Source organism: Amia ocellicauda, chromosome 10 (assembly GCF_036373705.1).
Source record: "Amia ocellicauda isolate fAmiCal2 chromosome 10, fAmiCal2.hap1, whole genome shotgun sequence".
Lineage (NCBI taxonomy): Eukaryota > Metazoa > Chordata > Actinopteri > Amiiformes > Amiidae > Amia > Amia ocellicauda.
The window spans coordinates 42,102,023-42,114,738 of NC_089859.1; the positions used below are offsets into that span (position 1 = coordinate 42,102,023).

At 38.4% G+C, this 12,716-nt stretch overlaps 1 non-coding gene across 1 annotated transcript; it reads right to left on the reverse strand.

Annotated features, from left to right (window-relative positions):
- Window positions 1–3,459: 3,459 nt before the first annotated feature.
- On the reverse strand, window positions 3,460–3,574 carry LOC136762263 (U5 spliceosomal RNA). Its single transcript, XR_010820469.1, has one exon. It is a non-coding gene; the product is annotated as a U5 spliceosomal RNA (small nuclear RNA).
- Between the last annotated feature and the right edge of the window lie 9,142 nt (window positions 3,575–12,716).

Sequence of the window (12,716 nt, forward strand, 5' to 3'; positions counted from 1 at the left end):
CCTCAATCAGGTCTAACAAATTTGTTATGACTCCACCTTTACTGCTGTGTAGTAATCTGCTGGTACAAAATGGCTGCACCCCAGAGGGTGGTGGGTGAAGTGAGTCTGTAGAGCACTTTGGGATCTTTCCAGCTGCTACATGTAAGGTATTATTATTTATTAATAAATTAACTCTAGTCTCTGAAACTAAAACAAAGGCCAAAGGAACATTTCAAATGCTAACCCTTTGTGTTCTATACAGTTAAAAAGGAGAGTTAGAAATTTTGTACAACAGCATTTACATACCATATATGGCTTCCACCTTTAAGCGATCCAGAGGTGTCTTTTTCTCCGAAGTTGGATCTCTCTTGCTGCCACCACCACGAAGATTGCTCTTTAATAATGTTGGAAAGTCAAAGACAGCAACCGTCAGGGTTCTTGCATATGACGTATTCGTGCTGCACCTCTCTGCAAGGATCCAGGACAGTTTGTCAATGTAAACTCCAGTGCCTGGGAATATTTCCACCTAAAAGACAATGGTAAATAAAAAACAAGTTTATCCCCAAACTATTCTTATATTATGTTAAGTGGAATACATTATCAGTAAGGCTGTGATTTTGTTACAGAAATGTGTTATTAAAGACCACAGTATGTCTCAATTCTAAGTTTATTAATTTACAGACATAATAAAGTCAGTGAATCTGTGACACCCATAATTCAATTACATTCTTATTATCAACTATAACTATGAATATAACTGATAATGTAGCATCATTAGATTGTTTACAACCAATATTTGTTTTCAATATATATATTTTTACCTTGTCTTTGTAATATTGTAGACCAAGAGTGTTATACCTGTTTTGGTGATTCTTTGTCAGATTCAGAACAATTTGCTGTGGGGCTGTCAGAACCACTTGATGGTGACACACTTTTGTCTTCATTGCTGATAAATGTGGCTTTTGTTACAATTTTTTTCAGATTGTCCAAAAGGTCTGGAATCTCTGGAGAAAAAAACCTTAGTATTAAATGATAATCATTTCTAATAATATATTTAATACAAAGTGAAAACAAAACCATCAATGCCTGCAATTATACTTGAGAGACTTGCTCTATGTTATTGGCAAACTGACCTTTTTGTGGGTCATTAACATTAGCTACGAAAAATATAAAAAAGATAAAATACAAGAATTACCAGGTCTAATGTAATGCATATAGTCATTAATGTAGGATTATGAAGTTATGTTGAAAAACTTTATTTAATAATCAGTATTATTAAACTATTAGACAGTGCACATTAAGAGTCTGTATTGTGGTTCTAGATTACTTCAGTATGATCAACTATAATACATTACTCTGGAATATAAATTACTGAAGAATAACATTTATCAAGGTAAGGAATTATTTGCTATAAATAAAAAAACTTACCATCAACCATACGGTTTCGAAGACATTGGTTTTCATTTTTAAGTCTTTTTAAGTGTTTTCCTTTTCGAGCTGCTTAACTTTTTGCTGTAGCTCAACTTCACTGGACTCTTTAAATGTCTGTAGAATATGACGGGATCTAATTCTTGAAGCTCCATCGGTTTTTTCTTATTTTGTGCTGTATTCAGAGAGGAAAAGAGTTTAAAATGAATATATATATATATATATATATATATATATATATATATATATATATATATATGAAAATGATTTAAAAAAAAACAATCCTGCAATACATTTATTTAATATTTGCAGTAATTATCTCACCGGTAACTGTGGTTCATCAAGGTCACTATCATCTGAAATTTGAAGTTTTTTGTTTGGTTTAGGTACTCTCTTCATTTTAGGAGAGGGCATTTTTGTTAGGTCATTAAGTTTTCTTCTTAGTTTGCCTTCTTTTCCTAAAATAAAAATAAAATAAATAAAACCCTGCATTATGTCCACAGATATTTGGGGATTATATTTATTTGTCATAAAAATACTGTGCTTTGACCATACAAATTAAGATGAACAGCCAACACTGAATCAAAACTGAAGTTAAATTATATCTGGTTTAATTTATTTTGTGATTTGGGGGATTTTATTGTAAAGCACAACACACAATAAATCGTTCTTACAAATGCCAGTCAAGTATGACGAGTTTTTAGCGCCCTCACCACCACCTACCATGTTATAAGAGTATGTTAGAAGTACAACACATTAATAACTTAAACATTCATTTCAAATATACTGTGATTGTATATATCAAATAGCATGTAAAGACTTTAATGTTTTTTTTTTAAATAAACATTGTTACCAGTCATAATGATCTGCGCTTCATGGACAGGCCATCCACCTTTTGGAGGTTTGTTCGTGTCTCTCCACTCTGCTCTGAAGTTTCGAGTCGTCTCTTCGTCATCATCAGCAATGCTGAATAAATCAAAATTGCGAAAGCAAGCAGTGGGAATCACGCTGTAAGAGTCTTTGTCGACCCCGCTTTCCCACTTCACCAACGCGTGCATCACCGCCATACTACCTTCACCTTCTCGTCCGTTTTTTCTGCGCCTTTTTCCCCCGACAAGTCACGGCACAAAAAACAGTCCCGCTCTGCATTCTGGTACTTGGCGTTCTTAATAACACCAACAGGGTGTAATCGCATAGACCACTCGAGTATAAAGTACTACATATCCCATCAGTTACAGTTTTTTTTCATCTTCTGAAACTGCAATTTAGCACTTTCAACTGTTTCTTAGTGATTCCTAGAATTACTAACCGGTATTGTAGTCAATGTGTTTATAACCTTTTTTGTTTAACGATTTGTGTGTTATCCTATGGGATCCCATGGTCTTTGATTTGGTCACGGAAGTGATTTGTCTTTGATTTGTTGATCTAGAGTTGAATTTTAATTAGTTTTTCCCTTTTGTATAATTAGTGTAGTGCTACATTTAGTCTTTGTTTTTAAATAAATTTGACAATTTATATCTTTGGAATTGGTGTCTGCGTCCAATTATTACAGAAATTGAGTTCTACAAGACTCCAGGATTCGTGATAAGGTGATACTATGAATTCACTTCTTTAATTGAAATGTATAAGTGTACCTTACGCTACATATATGTATGTATGTGTGTATGTATGTCCAATTGCTTTGACAATACAAATGAATTGAATTGAGAGAGAGAGAGAGAGAGAGAGAGAGACAGACAGACAGACTGACAAACAGAAAAACAGACAGACACAGACACACACACACACAGAGCCAGCCAGCCAGCCAGCTCAGCGATGACATCACGAGCCTCTCTCAGCTGACTGCTATGACATCACAGAGCACGTACATTCCGTTGCTTGCCGTCTGTCAACCACTCAGTCACTGCCAGCCAGACTGGCTGGCTGGCTGGATGGGGGGGCTGCTTGCTGCTGCTGCGTACCTTAGCAAGCTTATTTGCTTGACCGGCCTTCCTACTCCTCTGCCCACATGCCCACCTATGCCCGATCTGCTGTTCACCTGGATCACAGCTCCGCCCCAACAAGGCAGAGCCCCCCAAGAATGGTACAAACTCACCCACGATCCCCTCCACGGAAAGCTTTAGCAAAAGGCAAAAGCGTTATACGTAATGAAGAGGAACCCGAGTCCAAGACGCATCCGACCAGCCATACATATTTGTGTGTATTAAAGATCACATTTTCTTACATTTAGTTTTTCTGTACTTTATTACATCTTATTGTGATTTATAAAAGTATTGTTTCTTTTCCATATGTATGTATGTATGTGTGTGTGTGTGTGTGTGTGTGTCTGTCTCTGTGTGAAAGTTAGTGTGTGTGTCTGTACGTGTGTGTGCCTGTCTCTGTGTGATAGTGTGTGTGTGTGTGTGTGTGTGTGTGTGTGTATATGTCTCTCTGTGAAAGTGTGTGTGTGGGTGTGACAGTGTGTGTGAGTGTCTGTCTGTCTGTCTGTCATGTAACTCGCACATCTGTGAGGGCACCATTTTTGCAGAAGAGATGTACACATTTTGGAGCAACATATGCTGCCATCCAGACATCATCTTTTCCAGTGACGTCCCTGCATTTTCAAACAGATCACATTTTATTACATTTTGTTTATCTGTACTTTATTACATCTTATTGTGATTTATACTTGTAATGTTTCTTTTCCATATATATGTATGTACAGTGGGGGAAAAAAGTAATTGATCCCCTGCTGATTTTGTACGTTTGCCCACTGACAAAGAAATGATCAGTCTATAATTTTAATGGTAGGTGTATTTTAGCAGTGAGAGACAGAATAACAACAAGAAAATCCAGAAAAATGCATTTCAAAAAAGTTATAAAATTGATTTGCATGTTAATGAGGGAAATAAGTATTTGACCCATTTTCAATGCCCTGGCTTAGGGTTCTCACCCATGATTTGACGGTACATGGCCCCGTCCATCGTCCCTTTGATGCGGTGCAGTTGTCCTGTCCCCTTAGCAGAAAAACAGCCCCAAAGCATAATGTTTCCACCTCCATGTTTGATGGTGGGAATGGTGTTCTTGGGGTCATTCCTCCTCCTCCAAACACGGCGAGTTGAGTTGATGGCAAAGAGCTTGATTTTGGTCTCATCTGAGACCACTTTCACCCAGTTCTCCTCTGAATCATTCAGATGTTCATTGGCAAACTTCAGACGGGTCTGTACATGTGCTTTCTTGAGCAGGGGGACCTTGCGGGCGCTGCAGGATTTCAGTCCTTCACGGCATAGTGTGTTACCAATTGTTTTCTTGGTGACTATGGTCCCAGCTACCTTGAGATCATTAACAAGATCCTCCCATGTAGTTCTGGGCTGATTCCTCACCGTTCTCATGATCATTGAAACTCCACGAGGTGAGATCTTGCATGGAGCCCCAGACTGAGGGAGACTGACAGTTATTTTGTGTTTCTTCCATTTGCGAATAATCGCACCAACTGTTGTCACCTTCTCACCAAGCTGCTTGGTGATGGTCTTGTAGCCCATTCCAGTCTTGTGTAGGTCTACAATCTTGTCCCTGACATCCTTGGACAGCTCTTTGGCCATGGTGGAGAGTTTGGAATCTGATTGATTGATTGCTTCTGTGGACAAGTGTCTTTTATACAGGTAACGAGCTGAGATTAGGAGCACTCCCTTTAAGAGAGTGCTCCTAATCTCAGCTCGTTACCTGTATGAAAGACACCTGGGAGCCAGAAATCTTGCTGATTGATAGGGGATCAAATACTTATTTCCCTCATTAACATGCAAATCAATTTATAACTTTTTTGAAATGCGTTTTTCTGGATTTTCTTGTTGTTATTCTGTCTCTCACTGCTAAAATACACCTACCATTAAAATTATAGACTGATCATTTCTTTGTCAGTGGGCAAACGTACAAAATCAGCAGGGGATCAAATACTTTTTTCCCTCACTGTATGTATGTATGTATGTATGTATGTAAGTGTGTGTGTGTCTGTCTCTGTGTGAAAGTGTGTGTGTGTGTCTGTCTGTGAAAGTGATTGTGTGTGAAAGTGTGTGTGTCTGTCTGTCTGTCTGTGAAAGTGTGTGTGTGTGTGTGTGTGTGTGCGTGTGTCTGTCTGTGAAAGTGTGTGTTTGTGTGTGTATGGGTGTGACAGTGTGTATGAGTGTCTGTCATGTAACTCGCACATCTGTGAGGGCACCATTTTTGCAGAAAGAGATGTACAGATTTTGGAGCAACATATGCTGCCATCCAGACATCATCTTTTCCAGGGACGTACCTGCATTTTTCAGCAGGATAACGCCAAACCACATTCTGCCCAGATTTCAAGCGCATGGTTGCATAGGCAGAGAGTGCGGGTGCTAGCATGGCCTGCCTGCAGTCCTGACCTGTCTCCGAATTGAGAATGTGTGGCGCACTATGAAGTGCAAATTAAGACAACGAAGGCCCTGTGCAGTTGCGCAGCTGAGGAAATGCATAATGGATGAATGGGGGAAAATCCCGCTTGCTAAACTTAACCAAGTGGTGTCTTCAGTGCCCAAGTGCTTAATAAGTGTTATTAAAAGAAAAGGTGATGTTACATAGTGGTAAACAGTCGACTGTCCCAACTTTCTTGGTTTCTTTTCACTGCTAATGAGATGCTGTAGAGTGAGTTAGTTATATTGCTTTCAGGAGCTCTAATCGTATTGATGAGTTCATGCAGCATTTGTAATTGAATTTCAAAAAGAAATCTTTGCTGTCTGGCCTGTGTGTATGAGATGTACTCTGTCAATCTTTGGCTAACAACTGAAACATTGGTAGAACAGAAATGGCAACATAAAAAAGAAAAGTACATTTTAAAAGAGCACATTAAATAGGATGAATATACAGTTTTTTACAATCACTTTGTCACTAATTTCAGAACCTTGATGTCATTTTTCAAAACTCTAGACACAAAACTCAAAACGGTCATCACTTGTAACACAGGCTGTCCAATGTTCAAAACATTGCATTGTGCATTCATATCTTTATAGAAACCTAGCACTTGCAGACTTGTTGGTTCAAATAACTCATTTATCATGAAATACCATAGTAACATAGTAACACAGAAGATACCGATAGTTTCACTGTGTAGTTGTTCGTACAATCATTAAATATTGTAGTACAAAATATGTGATACATGTTTCATTATGGTACTACACATAAATACATCACTGTAAAAGGACTAGTAGAGAGAATACTACAGACACAGTGGAATCATTGAACAAAATCTGAAATGTATTGATGCAATACAATCAAATCACACCATAGGTTTCTTTGAATCCATGCAAAAATAATTAGCTACAAAAACGAACAAAACTACAGTAAAATGTCAACTGCAGTGTTCCTCACCTGGCTTAGTGTAAAAAGCAAAACAAAGGATTGATTACTGTACTTCTAAATTTCCATCAGCCCTGTGTTCAGGTTCAGGTTCTCACAACCATTTTTCACAAGAGGCATCTTGAAACTGAACATACCTGAACATACTCAGTCATCAGCTGCTTCACTCTGTCTGCATTTCTTTCAAAAGGCACACTATACTCTGTGCTACACATTGGTATGCAGTATACAGTCATTTGACAATTGAGAGTAGCCTAATGTTTAGTGCATGCTGAAGACTTGCCGCTTCTCAGTACGGACATTTCTGATGATTGAGGCCACAGTTGATCCTGAGTTGATTCTGAGGTTTGATTGAATCATTGTAGCTGCCTCAGTCATGGTCATGCCATGATTTACAACATGTTCTACAACTATTTCTCGGATTTCACTGGACACTATTTGCTGTTGCTGCCGCTGTCTGGTCCGTGGCCTTGTCCTCTACCACGTTCCCCCAACACCTCTCAAATGAGGCCCATGGCTGCCTCTCTGGTGAGGCCTAAGCCCTCCTCTATGACGAGGCCCACGACCACCTCTCAGAAGGGGTGCATGTCCCCTTCCATTCCTTTGACCACCACGTCTTCCTCCTCCCACTGCTTGACCTCTATTGTGACCTGGATGACCTGCCGGCTCCATGTTATCACTGTGTTGCTCGGGTGGATAGCACTCATTTCACTCGATACTCGTACCACAATGTGAAATCAATCATCAATAACCAGTTGGCAGTATTGGAATAGCAATTACAAGGGCCTGCATACGTACAGTAATGTCAAATCTGATGTGGAAGAACAATCATCTTCAACCAGGTTGGAGCGTTAGTTGCAATGCCTTTAATACACGCAGCGTGGAGAGGAACAGTGACTCAAGAAGATCCCAAAGTCGCTCTGCCTTCATTTTAACAGTCAGAGCTTTTATACACAAAAATCAAAGAGCTGGTTATAATCAGAAAGTCATTACTATGTTATCTTAAAAGTTAGCTAAGCAGAATTTATATCATTATAGGACAGAGTTCATAGATCAACACATGGATTAGGGAGCAGGCACTTCAATCATACTGTTTGACATTGTCTCCAAGATTCTCATCGTAAATAACAAGCAGAAATCAAACTACCTTCTGGCCTGACCTTCTAGCTTGACCTTATCTTTCTTAAGTATACAAGAGAGAAAAACAGGTATTAGAGAAAGAATTTCTAACTTTCCTTCCACACTGAAAACATGGTGTGGAAAAGTGCTACATGATGATGAATGATGATGAAATATTACATCCATAGATAATGTAGTTCAACTGGTTCATGCTCCTCGGTTATTGGTGTCAATGGATCTCATTATCCTGAAACTTTCATGATCGAAACATGGAATACTGTTCGTCAGTTTCCATAAAACTATGAATTAAGAGTAATGCAACAGTCACTTATCATTTTGAGCAGCTGTATCAATTGATAGTTAGATCTTTGTAATGAAATGAATAGACAGTGATCTCAGATGTAATGTGTGAATTGCATTTTGAAATGGTAATACTTTGACGTTAAGTTGTATCATTTTAGTTCAATGAACAAATGATCTGAGGTTGATGTGTATTGTATCCAAGCAATTGAAAAATGTGCATTTTGATCATCGGGTGTGAGTTTTGTGTCTAGAGTTTTGAAAAATGACATCAAGGTTCTGAAATGAGTGCCAAAGTGATTGTAAAAAAGTGTAATATCAGGGGACAGTGGCTATTACTGATCTGGCCTTCCGTGGCCTCTGTATTAATGTAACAGGTCACATTGTATGTGTACACTGATACTTGATAGTATAATATAGTACAAGTAAAAAACATACATAGGTATCATAGAAGTATTTTGCAGAAATGATTAAGGATACTTATCAAAATGGAGAGGAAATGCTAAATCCTGAATTGAGACAGAGAGAGAGAGAGAGAGAGAGAGAGAGAGAGGTGCTAAGGCACATTTGTAACATAAATTAGGGAACATTTGAAACATGCTTAGGGAACATTCATAAGAACATAAGAATATAAGAAAGTTTACAAACGAGAGGAGGCCATTCGACCCATCATGCTCGTTTGGTGTCCATTAATATCTAAGTGATCCATGGATCCTATCCAGTCTATTTTTAAATGTTCTCAAACTTTCAGCTTCTACCACTTTCCATCTTGAATGCCTTGAAGCCCAATTTCCATTTGTTGTCCCCTGGTGCGTGTGTCCCTGCTGATCTGGAAAAGCTCCTCTGGTTTGAGGAACCTTTCATGATTTTGAAGACTTGGATCAAGTCCCCACGTAATCTCCTCTGTTCCAGGGTGAAAAGGTTCAGTTCCCTCAGTCTCTCCGAGTAGGACTTTCCCTTCAGACCTGGAATAAGTCTGGTTGCTCTCCTCTGAACTGTCTCTAAAGCAGCAATATCCTTCTTGAAGTGTGGTGCCCAGAACTGTACACAGTATTCCAGATGAGGTCTAGCGCATTGTACAGTCTTAACATTACTTAAATTCTACACTTTTGACGATATACCCTAGCATTCTGTATGCCTTTTGTATTGCTTCCCCACATTGTTTGGATGGAGAAAGTGAATCCACATAGATTCCTAGGTCTTTCTCATGCATTACTTCATCTAGATCTGTACCTCCCATAGTGTAATTATAGTGGACATTTTTGTTTTACTGCATGTATTACCTTGCACTTGTCCACATTGAATTTCATTTGCCAGGTGTCAGCCCACAACTGAATTTATCTAAGTTCCTCTGAATAGCATGTGCTGCCAAGATTGTATGTGCTAAGCCACCTATTTTAGTATCATCTGCAAATTTGACAAGGTTGCTAAGTATCCCAGAGTCCAGATCATTAATATAGATTAGAAAAAGCAAAGGCCCTAGTACTGATCCCTGTGGAACTCCACTAACAACCTCACTCCAGTTAGAAGTGACTCCTCTAATCTGTTTCCTATACATCAACCAGTTCATAATCCATCTACTTACATGACCCTGAATGCCTACAGCTTCCAATTTGAGGATCAGTCTTTGGTGTGGAACCTTATCAAAAGCTTTTTGGAAATCTAAGTATATCATATCATATGCTTTCACGTGATCTACAGCTGCAGTTGCATGTTCAAAAAAATGTATTAAGTTAGTAAGACATGATCTGCCTCGTCTAAACCCATGTTGACTATCTCCAAGAATATGGTTTTCATTGAGATGCTCCTCTATTTTCTGTCTAATCATTTTTTCCAACATTTTACAGGTGATGCAGGTGAGACTGATTGGTCTGTAATTTCCTGGCTCAGTTTTGTCCCCTTTCTTGTGGATTGGTATGAAATTTGCTGTCTTCCAGTCAGTGGGAACATCCCCTGTTCTAAGTGTCATTTGAAATAATCGAGTTAACGGCCTATACATAATTTCCCTCATTTCTTTAAGTACTGTTGGAAATATCCCATCTGGCCCAGGTGATTTGTTTGATTTTAATTCTGCTAGTCCCTTTAGTACCTCCTCCTCATTTATCCTGATCTCTCTTAGGGTTTGACTGGATTGATTGTCAACCTGTGGCATGTCATCTGTTTTTTCTTTTGTAAAAACCTCTGTGAAATACTCATTTAGAATATTTGCCACATCTTGTTCGTTTTCCAAGATACCTCCATTTTTGCCCTTTATCTGTTTCACCTCCTCCTTAATTGACCGCTTGCTGTTGTAATTTTGAAAAAAGCTCATTGCATTGGTTGTAGCTCCAAGAGCTATGTTTCTTTCTATTTCCCTCTTTGCTTTCCTGATCCCTTTCTTAAGATCTCTTTGCAGCTCAACATATTCTATGTATTTTGTTTCATCACCATCCCTTTTGTATGTGCTATACAACATTTTCTTCCTCTTTATATTTTTTTGCATGCCTCTGGTTTGTATGTATGTATGTATGTATGTATGTATGTATGTATGTGTGGAAGGAAAGTTAGAAATTCTTTTCTCACAACTGTTTTTCTCTCTTGTATACTTAAGAAAGATAAGGTCAAGCTAGAAGGTCAGGAGGCCATAAGGTAGTTTGATTTCTCTTTGTTATTTACAATGAGAACCTTGGAGACAATGTCAAACAGAATGACCTACGTGCCTGTTCACTAATACCATGTATAGACCTATGAACTCTGTTCGATAATGATATATGTTCTGCTTAGTTAGCCTTTAAGATAACATAGTAATGACTTTCTAGCATGTATGTATGCATGTATATATATATATATATATATATATATATATATATATATGTATGAATGTATGTATGTCCAATTGCTTTTGACAATACAAATGAATTGAGAGGGAGAGAGAGAGAGAGAGAGACAGACAGACAGACTGACAAACAGAAAAACAGACACACACACAAACACACACACACACAGAGCCAGCCAGCCCGCCAGCCAGCCAGCCAGCCAGCCAGCTCAGCGATGACATCACGAGCCTCTCTCAGCTGACTGCTATGACATCACAGAGCACGTACATTCCGTTGCTTGCCGTCTGTCAACCACTCAGTCACTGCCAGCCAGACTGGCTGGCTGGCTGGATGTGGGGGCTGCTTGCTGCTGCTGCGTACCTTAGCAAGCTTATTTGCTTGACCGGCCTTCCTACTCCTCTGCCCACATGCCCACCTATGCCTCTACTCCAAGATACTTATACAATAGAAAAACTATGGTAATAATAATATAGCCCAAGACAAAAAATATTAATCTTTCTAGACTGTATTAAAGTTCAGCACTTCGGAAAAATAGAATTATTTTGTATTTCAATAAAACAAAAATTATTACTGGTATCCACACACCCAACCAATGTAAATGTCACGGACGGTGTTAATTAGCTCCTTAATCACCATTACTTATTATATTTATATTTCACTTCACTTTATGCAATATGGCTTGTGTATTTTGTTTGGTTCTATATTGCCATTATTTTGTGTGTTGATTATCTTTCACTTTATTGTTTAATTTGTTATTCACTTAGTATTATTTTGATTGTTTGCACGCGTGCCTTATTATTTTTGTTTCTTCTTTCTTTCACAACTCACCTGGGTCCACCTGCACTCTTCACACGCGTCCCCACTTAATCACCCTGCCCTGGGAGAGGAGAGGATTATCTGCTGTAGTCCACTTTCCAATGTGGGAGGTCTCTGCGGCTCATATCTCATTCAATTATTTATTCATTTATCCTACATCAAGTTTATTTATTTTCCCACGTTTCATTCAATCACCATCAGAAGCTCTCTGTGCTAAAAGTGGCAGCACATTTGTCTCACACACATCAAACTCACCTTTTCCTGCTTCCCAAGCCTTATCAACTTACTCAGACCCTCGTCAACTTACTCAAACCCTCTTCAACTTTGGTTAACATTGCTCTGCATTCTAACAGCTATTCTTTCTCCTATTCTTAATTTCTTACAAGAAATGTATTCAGGTTTTTTTATCAATATGTTTTATTTATATTTATACAGATGTCACTCCATTATTCGTTTATTGAAGTCATATATGTACCTAACAAAATATTAGCCAATAGGCCATTGATCTCAATAATGATTCCCATAATCCTAGGACACCTTCTCTTTTACTCTTCCTTTCCATTCTTACTTTTCTCCTGTAAAGCATTTTATATTACTTGAGCTTACTTATTCTATAGTTGTAATCTTATACTTCTGCGGTATCTTACCCTTTTCCTACATCACTCATCTTAAAACCATGGTCTACTTTGACTTTCATTTCAGGTATTATATGCTAGGCACCAATAACCAAACATTTTCTGAAAGACTGTAACATGTCACCAGACTGTTTACATTCTCCTGCTTTCACAGGCTGTCAGGGCTGCACCAGGCTCTCTTCTAGCCTTTCGTTTCCTTGAATTTGACTTTTGACAGAGCTTGTCCATAACATGATGTTTAACAAACAAATTCTGGTTCTTCTTGTGGAGA